The sequence below is a fragment of the Talpa occidentalis genome, unplaced genomic scaffold (genome assembly GCF_014898055.3).
Source record: "Talpa occidentalis isolate TD23 unplaced genomic scaffold, MPIMG_talOcc4v2.1, whole genome shotgun sequence".
Lineage (NCBI taxonomy): Eukaryota > Metazoa > Chordata > Mammalia > Eulipotyphla > Talpidae > Talpa > Talpa occidentalis.
Genome location: NW_026555331.1, coordinates 23,601,294 through 23,614,218, shown reverse-complemented (window position 1 = coordinate 23,614,218; position 12,925 = coordinate 23,601,294).

The following is a 12,925-nucleotide window of genomic DNA, read 5'->3' as shown; positions in this document are numbered from 1 at the left end:
ATGGATAACAAAGAAAATCATCAATGCCCAAATATATCATCAGTGTTTCCATGGAGACCAAAGAAATCATAACCCTTGAGTTCAAACAATTTGAGAAAGGCTAAATACCACACCATACCTATGGTGAAGAGTGAATGGGATGAAATTGAATAAGTTATGGAAATGTAGTTTTACATATGCTATGCCTAATATGCATAAACATAATCTTTTATTCTCCTTAAGTTTCCCAAGGTAACTAATGTTATGGTATGCGGTGCAATGAGCAATGAGCACCCTGACCCTGAAGTCAGAACACTTGGGTTTTAGGACTGACTCTTCCTTTAACAGCTGCTTAACTTAGGGCAAGTAGCATAATTCAGTTATTAATTCTGCCCTAGAAGCTTAAAAGAGGGGTAATCAATCAGACTTGAGTTGAGCAGCTGAAGAGTCAAAGGTCTAAATTCAGCAGATATTTCAAATTGCCATGCCTATCTTCTATTTTCTTTTTTTGCCTTTAGAATAGTGTCTTTTCAATTTGCTAGTTTTATGCATTCCCTAGGATTCAGGTAATGGTAATCTGCATCTCTCTAAGACTCCAGTTCTAATTTTGTGGAATGAATATAGTAAAGTTGGGGTTCCATGTCTTTTCTTTTGTGCAGTTGGGGAGATTTATATATATACAAGAAGCTTAAAGGAATATTATTTTGACAATTATTACCAGAACTGTGAAGACATGACTCAACAAAAACAAAGTAAATAATCCAGTCAAGAAATGGGCATAAGAACTTAAAAGCATTTTTCCAAAGAGGAAATGCAAATGGCCAATAGCCATATGAAAAAATGTTCAACATCCCTTATAATCAGGGAAATGCAAATTAAAACCACATTGAGATATCACCTTAATGCCAGTAAGAATGGCACATATCAAAAAAACAAGCAACAACAAATGTTGGGGAGGATGTGGTGAAAAAGGAACTCTCCTACATTGCTGGTGGGAGTGCAAACTGGTCCAACCACTATGGAAAGCTGTCTGGAAGTCCCTCAGTCTACTAAAAATGGAGCTACCATACAATCCGGCAATTCCACTCCTAGGGGTCTACCTAAAGGACACAAAAACATTGATTCAAAGAACACCTGTACACCTATGTTTATTGCAGCACTATTTACAATAGGTAAAACCTGGAAACAACCCAAATGCCCAAAAATAGATGACTGGATCAAGAAGATGTGGCATATATACACAATGGAATATTATTCAGCAATCAAAAAAGATAAACTCATGCCATTCACATCAACGTGGATGGAACTAGAAGGAATTATGCTTTGTGAAATGAGCCAGAAGGAAAAAGATAAACATTGGATGGTTTAACTTATAGCAGTAATATAGGGAAACCAAATAAGACATGCAGGGGAGGAGGGAGAGGGATCAGAGGGAGGGAGGAAGGAGCACAGGAGACTGAGGTGATGGTGCAAAGGTGCATTGGTGAAGGAAACTCTATGGGGACTACACCTGAGGGGGTGGGGGGGAGCAAATATTGTTTAAAAATGAACAATGATATAAAAAATAAAAGATAATTAAAATTTTAAAAAAGAATAAATTAAAAAAAATTATCTGTGAAGAAACAGAGATTGCTACTAATGAGGAAACAATAATAATTTGGAAAAAATTCAATTGTAACTTTGCATAGAAAGTCAGACCCAAGAGTATAGACATCTGAAGGGTTAAAAAACAAAAACCAAACAAAAATAAAGAGAGATATGAGGAAAGTGGAAGAAGAAAAGAAGGAGAGTGAAGACAGGAGGTATGAGTGGAAGTTTCTCAACACCTGAATAGCCACAACAAACTTAAAAATAATAATGTTTCCTGTTCAGTTTGAAGGTGTTTACATTTTGGTGATGAAATCCCTATCAAATTCATCCCATCTCTATGTTTAATGAGTTCTACCATACTTAAACATATTCTACCAGGCTCCTGAATGCTGAGAGTGTCAGCCTGGAGGAGGGACACACTCAAATTGTTATTAGTGAAAAATTTTTTCATTTGCAAACATTTATTGAGTGTCTTCTACATGACATGATTGTCCTAGAGGGCAGAAACACAGTCATTTTATTAAGAAGTGTGCAAGAATTTATAAACCAATTGGGCAAGCATTTAGGTACCCATAATAAGTGCTACAGTGAACTATACCTAGGTATTATGGGAACATGGAGAAAGTCATGCACCTCGTACAACTGAGTAAAGATGTCTTAGGTGACATGATTCTAGAATCTGACTTTTAAAGGATGGATGTCTACCTCTTCATGTATGAAATAGGGTCTCTAGTAACTAACTTAACTGCTTCACAAGAATCTCAATGGATCAAATGTGAGTTATAGTGCTGAACAGATAGGACAGCACTATGCATAAGGATGGCATTGCAATTATCTTGATATTAAATGGCCCTACATAAATAAGACTAGAATTAGGGAAAATCAGACAATAAGGTGTTTTTCGGGTGATATCAATGAGATGTTATTTAGACATTTATTCTATTCATTTAATGGAAATATATCAATTTTCCTTTGAAAAACATTTCATTTTCAATGTGTTATTTTTAAGATGTTTATTATTTTAATGTGTTAATTAAGGGCTATAATATCAGCTTGAACCGTATGAAATTGCTGTTTTTTCTTTAAGACAGTTGGATAATTGAAATTTCTTATGATTCATCTTTATATTGGACATACTGGTTTAATTTTTTGGAAATTTATTATTATGTTACAGTTAAACCACAACTATCTCTGCATGGCACCAATATTAATATATGATTATAGAGGGTAACCTATATGATGATCATTGCAAAGTCTGAATCAAAAATTTTCTTAATGAAAGTTGGAACACTCTTTACACCCCTTTGTCTTTTTGTCCTTTAATTTTATAATTGAAATAATTTTTACATACCTTCAGTAAATATACCTACAACATATTTATATACTGAAACAAATAATTTGTTCCCTGTTAACATAAATCATTTACTTTTGGGATTTCATATGATTACCAAACGACTTCTGGTACTTACCTACTAGCTGGTATTTATATTTGGAGATTGGACTAATAGTTGCATGGAGAGTTTTATGCTGAGGGTTTTCAAAAATACTCCACAAAGATGATAAAGTACTAAAGAGGAAACCTTTTAACCTCTACTCAAGGATGCCCCCTCCTATCCAAAGTGAACAATTTTTTTTTCCCCTTATTCTAATCAGACTCAGTGTGACTAGTCTTACTCTCACCATGATTTTCAGGTAGAAAAAAAAAATATTAGTATTTTCTATAATTGAATATTTGTGGTCCTCCCAAATTATGTGTTGAAAACTAATCCTTAATATGATAGTATTTGGAGGTGGGGTATTTGACAGATAATTAGGTCACAAAGGCAGAGCCCTCAAGAGTGATAATAATGCCCTTATAGAAGATTCCAGAAAACTACCTTCTTCCTTCCATCTGTGAGGGCAAAGTGAGTAGCTGGTCATCTATGAGTTGGAAATGAGCCCTCGCTGGCCATTGAATCTGCTGGTACACTGATCTTGAACTTCCCAACCTCCAGAACTGTGAGAAATAATTTTCAGTTGTTATTAGCCACCAACCAGTTCATGGTATTCTTGTTATAGCATCCGAATGGACTAAGGCAGTATTTTTCATACATGGAAGAGCAGGCTAGTTGTTTATCAAAAACTTTATTCTTTGTTCCTTGTAATTTAACTACAGCCATGAATATGGATAGAGTATATCTCTGAAACTCTCTTATAGCTAAGTAGAATATATGACTAAGTTTTCTTAAGTGAATTGAATGACATTAGTGTATGTCAGGACTCTAAGAACAATCTTTTTCTGTTTCCTCTTTTCCCTCAAATCTGAATGTAAAACTCCTCTATTCCAGTTTTAGGTGCACCTGAAGATAATACTTTAGCAGACAGCAGAGGAACAAGACAGAAAGAATTTGGGTGTATGAAGCAAAGTTTTGTACCCTCTTAGAGTGTTTCCATTTGAGAAGTAATTTTTATTTTGTTTAAACTTTATATTTGAGGGGGATTTCTTCATTGCTGAACTGGCGTTCTAAGTACTGTAGTGACCCATTCTGACTCAGGTGAAATCCCTTCCCAAAGGTATATAAGCTGTAAGATGGTTGATTCTAGTTCCAATTCTGCTTGGACAGTGAATACACAGTTCAAAATCTTGAAACTATAAAGCCGTGTTTAGAAACTGTACTGCTTGGCCCAGACCCAGCTGCTGTTAGTAGAACATTCCTCTGGGCACATCTGTGAAGTTATGAGCTCTCCCCAAAGCAAATTATAGCCAACTACTACTTCCAGTCCTCTTCATTCTAAGTGGTCAGTTTTGGCATCGCTATTATTTGCAGGCATTTGTTGAGTATCTGTTAGATGCCAGGCATTGTGCCAGGTGAGACCAGGCTGAGTATAGTTTCAGCCAGACCCATCTCTTTGCCAAGATTCTTTCCAGCCTCTGTCCATTATCCTTCACTTTAGAACTGGTTTCATCTGGGAGCACTTTGTCATTAATCATTTGAATCAGAATCTCTGGGTAAGGTACCACTTCTATCTTAGCATAAAATATGGAGTTTGAATTAAAAAGGTCACTGAGGTCCTATTCAATTTAAAAAACACATTTATTTTCTCACATATTTTGTGAGAACTGGAAACTTAATTTAAAAATAGGAATAATAGAATTTTAGTTTTATACATGACCATATACTCTGTTGGTCTCATTTTACACTCTAAGGCCTTGTAACTTTTTTTCTCAGTACATGTTATTTTGCATTTATTGAGAGATTTTGGCTACTATTTAAATGCTTCTTTAGTTTATTTATAAAACTATATGGTTGTGCTGAAATAAAATAGTCATTATTGGCAACTGCTACATATTTTAGGATCTCTACTGTAAGAGGAGACTTTTGCATTCAATGCAATTACAATTTTATTTTTTTTCATTTAAAAAATAATAGTACTTTTCTTTTTTGTCTCATTTTATTTGTTGAAACTAAACCATTGTCAATCTCAGTGGCACAAATAGAAATTTTTCTCTCCCTAAAATAAATGAAAAATAGACTAGTATAAGACACTCCTGGAAATTTCTAAATCTACTTTATGACTAAAAGTATTTTGGAAGGTCAATCCAGCCATTAAATAATACTTGAATCTTTCAGCTCTGAATTTTTAGTATGAATATTTACAAATGGAATCTAACAAGTTTATTCTCGATTTCCTAGGATTTTTTTGAATGGATAATTTTAGATTTTATTATCTAGGGAATTAAAATCTCATGCTTTCTTTGAGTAATGCTACTAATTCAGAGGTATAATCAACTAAAAAAGAACTCTTAATAATGTACCTATTTCTTATTAATAAACCCATGATCCATTATAATTAAGCATCTTGAGTTTACATAATGTACTTATTTCATATATACAATCTCAGATTCTGTCAGTGAAGTATAGTTTATGATTGTTATGTTATCTATTAAAAATTTATAGGCATTTGTCAAAAGGGGAAATAAAAGAACAAATCATTGGCATTTTCTTTTCACCTATTTTTGTTAAAAATAATGAACTATGGCTAATAAGGTATTTCAATTTTTATGGTAAAAGAGCTACCTATCCTGATTTATTTCAATCTTCATTTCTCAAATATTGCACTTAAATAAATCAAACATCCTTAGAGTTATCTTTGTAGTAACATGCCATTTGAAGACTTGATAAACTTAGAGATATCTAAAGAAAACTTGTAACTACAGAACTCAACTTGATCAAGTATAATTTCCCCCACTTATTATTCAGAAAACTTGTAATTTGAATTAAGACATAAAAATTATCAGACTAAAAAGTCCATAACAACTTGAAAATTGATTATTTACATTCTCCATGTTCTGTCCTGGACTTTTTTTCACTTTCATATACAAGTGTTAAATAGTTTTATCTTAATAATTTTGTCTTTTGCTGCCAATATTTGTATTCAATCAATAACATAATAAACCACTCTGAATGTGTGTCGTAATTAGCTATGTTAACTAATTAATATCTGTCTTCATCATGTCATTTAGATATATTTGTAAGTAAGAAATTGGAAGATTTTCTTTTTATTGGTTTCACTGTGTATGTTATGCAAGCAGAAGCAGGATACTTTCATTTCTATGAATTTAAAAGGGAAAGAAATCAAGGTCACTGATAAAAGCAGCATAGTTCAGAAAGTAAATAATTCTATTACATTTAAGTGGAATTGGGCTCAGGTTGGATAAAATGGGGTTGAGTTATAATATAGAATTATTTTTCTGATAGGCAGAATGGAAACAAGGCACTTAGTAAAGCTGTGTGTACATGCATGCATACTAAAAGGGAAACTTAACTTATTAGTAGACATACTATGAGAATATAACAATAGGCTGAGTGTTTTCTGTTTTGTGATTTTCATGTTTTCACAGACAGGCACAGACTGGATCTTTGGTCTAGTTGCAATATTGAAAATGAAGCATAGACAGTTTCCCTTAAATTTTAATGAAGAACCTCTGCTTAGTCCTTAAATTCACTTATGATGAGGATGAAAAAATTTGCCAAAATGTTCGCTACTCAGACTCTTGAGATTTAAATTGTGACAGAATATGATTCACTGACAATGTTTAAGACTGGAGTCAAGATTCTCATAAATTTTAAAAACATGGCTCCAAACTTGACCCTGTCCAATTACTTTTCTACATTGGAAGTGATTGCAATTCTGGATCATGTCTAGGCCAGTCGGTGTAGGTAAGATTTAAAAAGCCATTTTCTATAATAAAATAAAATAAAGCTAGGCTTACCAAGATAAATGACGTATGTGATCATTTCTTTCCGATTGGTTTGCTGGTTCATTTTGATTAGTATTGAAATAGGAGTAATGGCATATTCTGTGGTTTCCTATTGGTAATAAGAAATGGATATGGATTCCTTATAGTTCAAAGGAGAACTATTCTGATATTCATGCACAGATATTAACTATATCAGAAATCGTATCAGGTATGAATATTTTCCAAGTTATTAAGGTTGTAATATAAAGAACAAGTCTAAAGTGTCTGGATCATTGCTTTGACTCTTAGTAAAAAAGAATAGTCATCAACTTGGACAACTGTGCAAAACAGGAGTATAGCGTGATCAATACATCCATCAGAACAACAAGAACAAAAACTACATTGTACCAAGAATCTCGAAAATATTTTAAGTTGCGGTTTATTGTCATAGATTGTGACTACATTTGCTAAAGACTAGAAAATCTTCAGAGGCTGGTATTCACCAAATATTGTGTTGTAATTATGATTAGAAAACAGCATTGTGGTGTTCCATATTCATTCATCTTAGATAATTGTCACACCAAATGTGCAGTTCTAAAAACAAGATAAGATCAATTGTTGTTACTGAAAGCTTTACTCACAAACCAACATCAATGCTTTTTCCCCCTACTTAAATTAAGATTTGCCATTATTAGAAGATGGCAATTAAAACAAACCCTATAATTTATTGCTCTAAAGAATACAAGATTTCTGCTCCACATACACTGGTTCATAATTCTCTCGGCAGTAAAACATAGGAAGACACACAAAAGCTCCATTGTTGTAGATCTGAGGAGGCTTATTAGTAGCTTAGCTATGAAAAGTCCTTTTGAGAGTCCAGCAACCTTTCTCATAGTGGAGAATGAATCACTCTCTCTTTATGTTGAAAATCATTATTGCCAAAGCTGGATGTATTTTCAGAGATGACTAAATTAGGGTGTAAGTGGATTGTAACAAAATGAAACTAGCAATGATCATTTTTCAGTATTAATATACCAATTTGTATGGAATGGATTCCAAATTTCTCTCAGACATCTAACTCAATCATTTCTTCTGGAGTTGCCTGCCAAAAGTGCAGATTTCTGAGAAAAAGACATTCCAAAGGAGAGTCCAAGTTCAGGACTCTCAAGTTCAGACAGTTTTAGACACTTAGTCATCTTAATGAAAGTAGAAAGTGCATTTGATAAAAAATAAAGACCACTTTTAATATTTAAAAAAAATAAACATGCGAGACATTTAAAAGAAAACATAGAGTAGATAGATACTAATAACCCACATAATTCTTTATGGAGAAATGTAACAATCACCTCCCTCTTACAAATTTCAAACAATACAAATTGACAATAATTAACTTTTCTATTCAATATTTCTATACTGGAAGTCTTAGCCAGAAATACAAAATGGCAAAGAAACATTTTAGTTTTCTCAGAGGTTACATATATATTTTTAAAGTAAAGAATGTAAACTGCAATAATTAGGAAAAAATCCAAGAAAACTATATTCAAGAATTTCTTTAATATAATTGTAAAATTGAGTGCAATATACTGCACAAGTGGAATAGGATAGAAAAATCAAATGACACAATCACATATATTAGCAGTTCAGAAGGAGTTATGAGATCTACTATAGAGTCAAAATTTCTACTTATTTTTTTCTGTAAAACAAGGGGAAATTTATTAGTACTCATTTCACTTCAAATTTTGTTTATAAAAGTCATCTAAGTGTCCAGTAAGATGACTAAGTGATGTAGGGATTTTAATCAGTAAATGTGATGCTATTAATAAATTGAATATCTGATGTAAAACCAATGATGTATTTCTGAGAGAAATGAAATGTGGTGATGATATGTATTTATTTGGCATTTAATCATGCATGGTGGCATGCTTAAGATACTTTCCAAATTTTTTTTTAAATAATTATTTATTTATTTATACAAGCACTGTGTACAGTCAGAAGCACGGGAGGGTGAGAGAATTCACCAGAGCCAGAGCGGAGAGCAGAACAGGCAGACTGACGAAATACACTGCTGAGGGGAGCAGCGGGTGGCAGGAAAGGTCTGCGTGTCATGTGAGACCCTTGCCTGGTGGCTAGGGATTGAACCAGTGCTGCAGAGGCTGCGGGCAGCTTCGCAACCCAGCGCTCAACTGCCGCACCACCAGGGAGGCCCGCAATTTATTTTTTTATCGTTCTGGTGGAAAAATACAAAAACCTTGGAACAGATGACTTTTTACCAACTGCTTCTCAACAAACATGCTATTTTTGTCCAGTGGTTTAATGTTTTTTTTTTTTTAACTTCACACTTTAGGACACTATTTTTATTATTTATGCAACTTATTGGCATTTAATTGCATGTTTACATTGTTTATTTGACTTTTCATTTTTTTTTTATTTTACAATTTCATTCTAGGGTTATTTTATTTCCTCCAGAGATATATTATTTAGAAACTAGTGATGATCTTGGTTGTAAATTTTGTTCGTTTTGCTGTACTTGAAATTATACTTTTTACTCCCGTTTTTGAAAAGTAGTTTTATTGGTTTCAACAATCCTAAGTTAATGGTCATTTTCTGTCAATTTTATAAAAGTACAATTTCACTGTATAATTCCATTATAAAAACATCATGCTCTTTGCTGACATTTGCTCACGGAGTAATACTAGCTTTGATAGCTGCTTCAGGTATCTATTGTGCATCCCTATGTGCCAGTCAGTGCCCTGGGTTTCACTCATTGCCTGTTTTAGTCCACAGAGCCTTTTGGTTGCCTGTGGATGGGATACTTCTCTATCTTTCATAAGAGTTTAGCAATGCCAGGCCTCCCTGGTGGTGCAGGGGTTAAAGACAGTGCTATCAAGCTCTTGCCAGCCACCGCAGCATGAGTTTGATTCCCAGCAGTCCAGGGAGCAACACACATGGCACAGCAGACCTCTCCTGCCTAGCCCGCTGCTCCCCTCAGCAGTGTATTTCAGTAGATCTGCCTGTTCTGCTCCCCACTCTCTCTGATGAATCTTCTCACCACACCACACCTCTGGCTTATGCCCCAGTTCTTGTATGCGTAAATTACTAAATCTTTTAAAAAACAAGAGATTAGCAATGCCATATTGGGTATATTATACTTTCTCAGTGATAAATGTATTCTACTAAAAGGACTTTATAAGAATATCTAATTGACCACACTGATATAGAAGTCCTAATAATTCATATTTGATATCACAAATATTACTCACAAATAAACCATTTTAAAATAAAACAAAATTAGCTACTGACATGCATATTCCATCTGTACTTATTCCACCTGTTATAATTTTTTATCAGTATTTCAGTGAGATGTGATCTCTAGACATATAATGGCACCTAAAAGAATTTCTGGAATAATCCATTCCTTTTGAATTTGAAAATATATTGGCATTTTCAAAAAACATAATGAAAAGGAGTATCTTAATAGCTCACAATGAAATATAAATTGGTAATTGGAAACATTTATAAGAAGCTTGCTTGTCTTCTCTGAAAAGAGATTTTATCCTCTATTCAAATTGATCTCATAATCAGATATGAAGTCTAAGATGGAATGATAAATGTGACAATAAATAAGCCCCCAGACTGATTTATTTTATCCTAGTTAGCACAAAATTTCTCAGTAACCATTATTTTTAAAAACCACATCAGGCTCTAAGTTACTGAGGTTGACATTTATGTACATTTTAAGAAGAATGATCAGCACAGGTAATTTGAGAAAGAAATTCCTATTCTTGAAGAGATATACGATCCATTAAGGGAAAAGAAATGTTACAAATACTTCCAGAGAGTGAGGATGAGCAAGAAAGGAAAGAAGAACCTTTTTAATATGAACCAAATATGGATGACATGAAATTTAGAGGTCTTGTGAGACACCGCATCAATCAGAAGGACTTTCACATTCTCTCTCAGATCTCTGACACATACGAATGTCTTCCTGATTATGAGCCTTCTTCAGTCCAGGAGTAAGGTCAAATGCAGAAGAAAGATTGGGTACGAAAGTCTTTTATATCTAGCCTTCTCTATCTGGGTAGTATGGTAGTTCAGGCCTTGTGTATTATTATCTGGGTTCTTGGAGGTGAATACTATGATGTTTTAATCTGTGGTTGGCATGAGGTATTTTCTTTGTTTTTGAAATGAAGGACTCTTGTTGGAGTCACACTTCTTTTCTGTTGTCAGTTCTTCCTGTGGGAAGTCCTGTGGGAAGAAGAAAAGCAAAGCCTTATTGTCTCATGGAATTTTTACAGGCAGTTTGATTGGGAAGAAGTTAATAGGTATAGATTTGTGTGTGCAAATTTACATTTTAAGTACATGCATAGGGATTTTTCTATATCTTATCTTTTTGGCAAAATATCAAACATATTTCAATATTAGCCCACATGGTATTTAAGGCTTTACTTTTTAAAGTCAGATATATAATTGATACATAATTCACATATAGGAAATCCACTTTTTTATGAATTTTGGCACACACATATAAATAAAATACAATTCAAATATATACCATCTTGTAACAGTCTCCACCATCAAGATAACAGTTTCATCTCTCCGAGAAATAATTTGTGGTCTTTTGTTAACAACCCCTGACCTCAGTCTGAGGTAACTACTGGTCTGCAGTTTGGTCCTTATAGTTTTGCCTTTGTGAGCATGTTATGAACATTTTTAACATTACTTGTCTAATAGAAACATTACTTGTCTATTAGAAATATCTATTATATCAAAGTCATCATTACCCACAATCCACCAAGTTTGTTAATATTCAATATCCATTTCTAGTCAGATCTGAATGTTGTTCAGAACAAAATAAACATCAATTTATGAAATAGCCACATATGACATGCACATTTCTTCCATAATTACTACTTTTTTCTAGTTTTATAAGTCTAAAAATGGAGACAGTGATTGGTAGGAGGTAAAACAGAGTTTGGTCCACATTATGATTTCTTGATTAGTCAGTGATGATAATCAGTTTCTGGAACTCACTTTGACTTTCAAAATCACAATGCATTTGGAACTGCTTTGGCCATAACTTTCATTGCAGTCTGCCTCTGATGGAGGAATAGAAGATTCTAGCACTGAAAATCCCTGCTGATTGTGCCACCATGTGTCTAGACCTTGGCTGGCTGATTTAAGTGAAATTGGCTAGAACAGATTTGTACCGTCCACAGTGGGAAAAACATAACTTTAGAGTGTTGAGGCACATGGTACTCCAAGTTATGCTTTATCAAAACCACAAGTGAAAAATCAGCCAAATCAGTATGTTTCTCTCGAGTTTTCTGTTAGAAAGATTTTAGCCTTACAAAATGGCAGCTTACTTTTTGTCACAGAATCTCATCTGAATTTGATAAGCTTTTATTTGTGTCAATAAATTACTCATAATAAGATGCCAGTAGTCTTTCTCCTGTACTTGGGAAGTATAAATCTAGGCAATTCCTTTCAGTTTTCCCCTTGGATAACAGTTCTTCTTTTATTTTAAACTAAGGTTATTACATAGCATAAATCAAACCAGAAGAGTTGAAATATGATTAAATTATTTTTATAGGCAAGGAAGTACTTGGATTATTCAAATTCCTATTGTGTCATTTCATTACGAAATATATTTTCTCATCCGTATGAATAAATCTTCAGGAAACTTATGACTCGAAATACTTCCATTTTTCCCTAGTAAGGGAATATGAAAAAAGTTTTAAATCTTTTTTATCAAGTATCTACATTTTCCTGTCATCAAACCAAGCCATCTATTTTTATATAGCAGCAATGAACATAAATAACTCTTAAACTTTTGAATTCCATGTATACAGAGCTTTTTTATCTCACTACTTCCATCAAATCAAATCTTATTTTAGAAAGTTAGTGATAATGATTATTTTTATCTTCTACTGTCCTCAGAGTTATTATTTTAACTAAGATAGTGAGAAGAAAGTTTTATGGTCTGTAATTTTTCAGATATGTGACATTTGAGTAAAACACATAAATTCACTCAGCATACTATTCACAGATTGATTCCAGGTAAAGTTGAATATTCTCACCTACATGCCTCCAAAATCCACTATATCCCCTTAGCAGAACAATCAAATCACTGAGTAT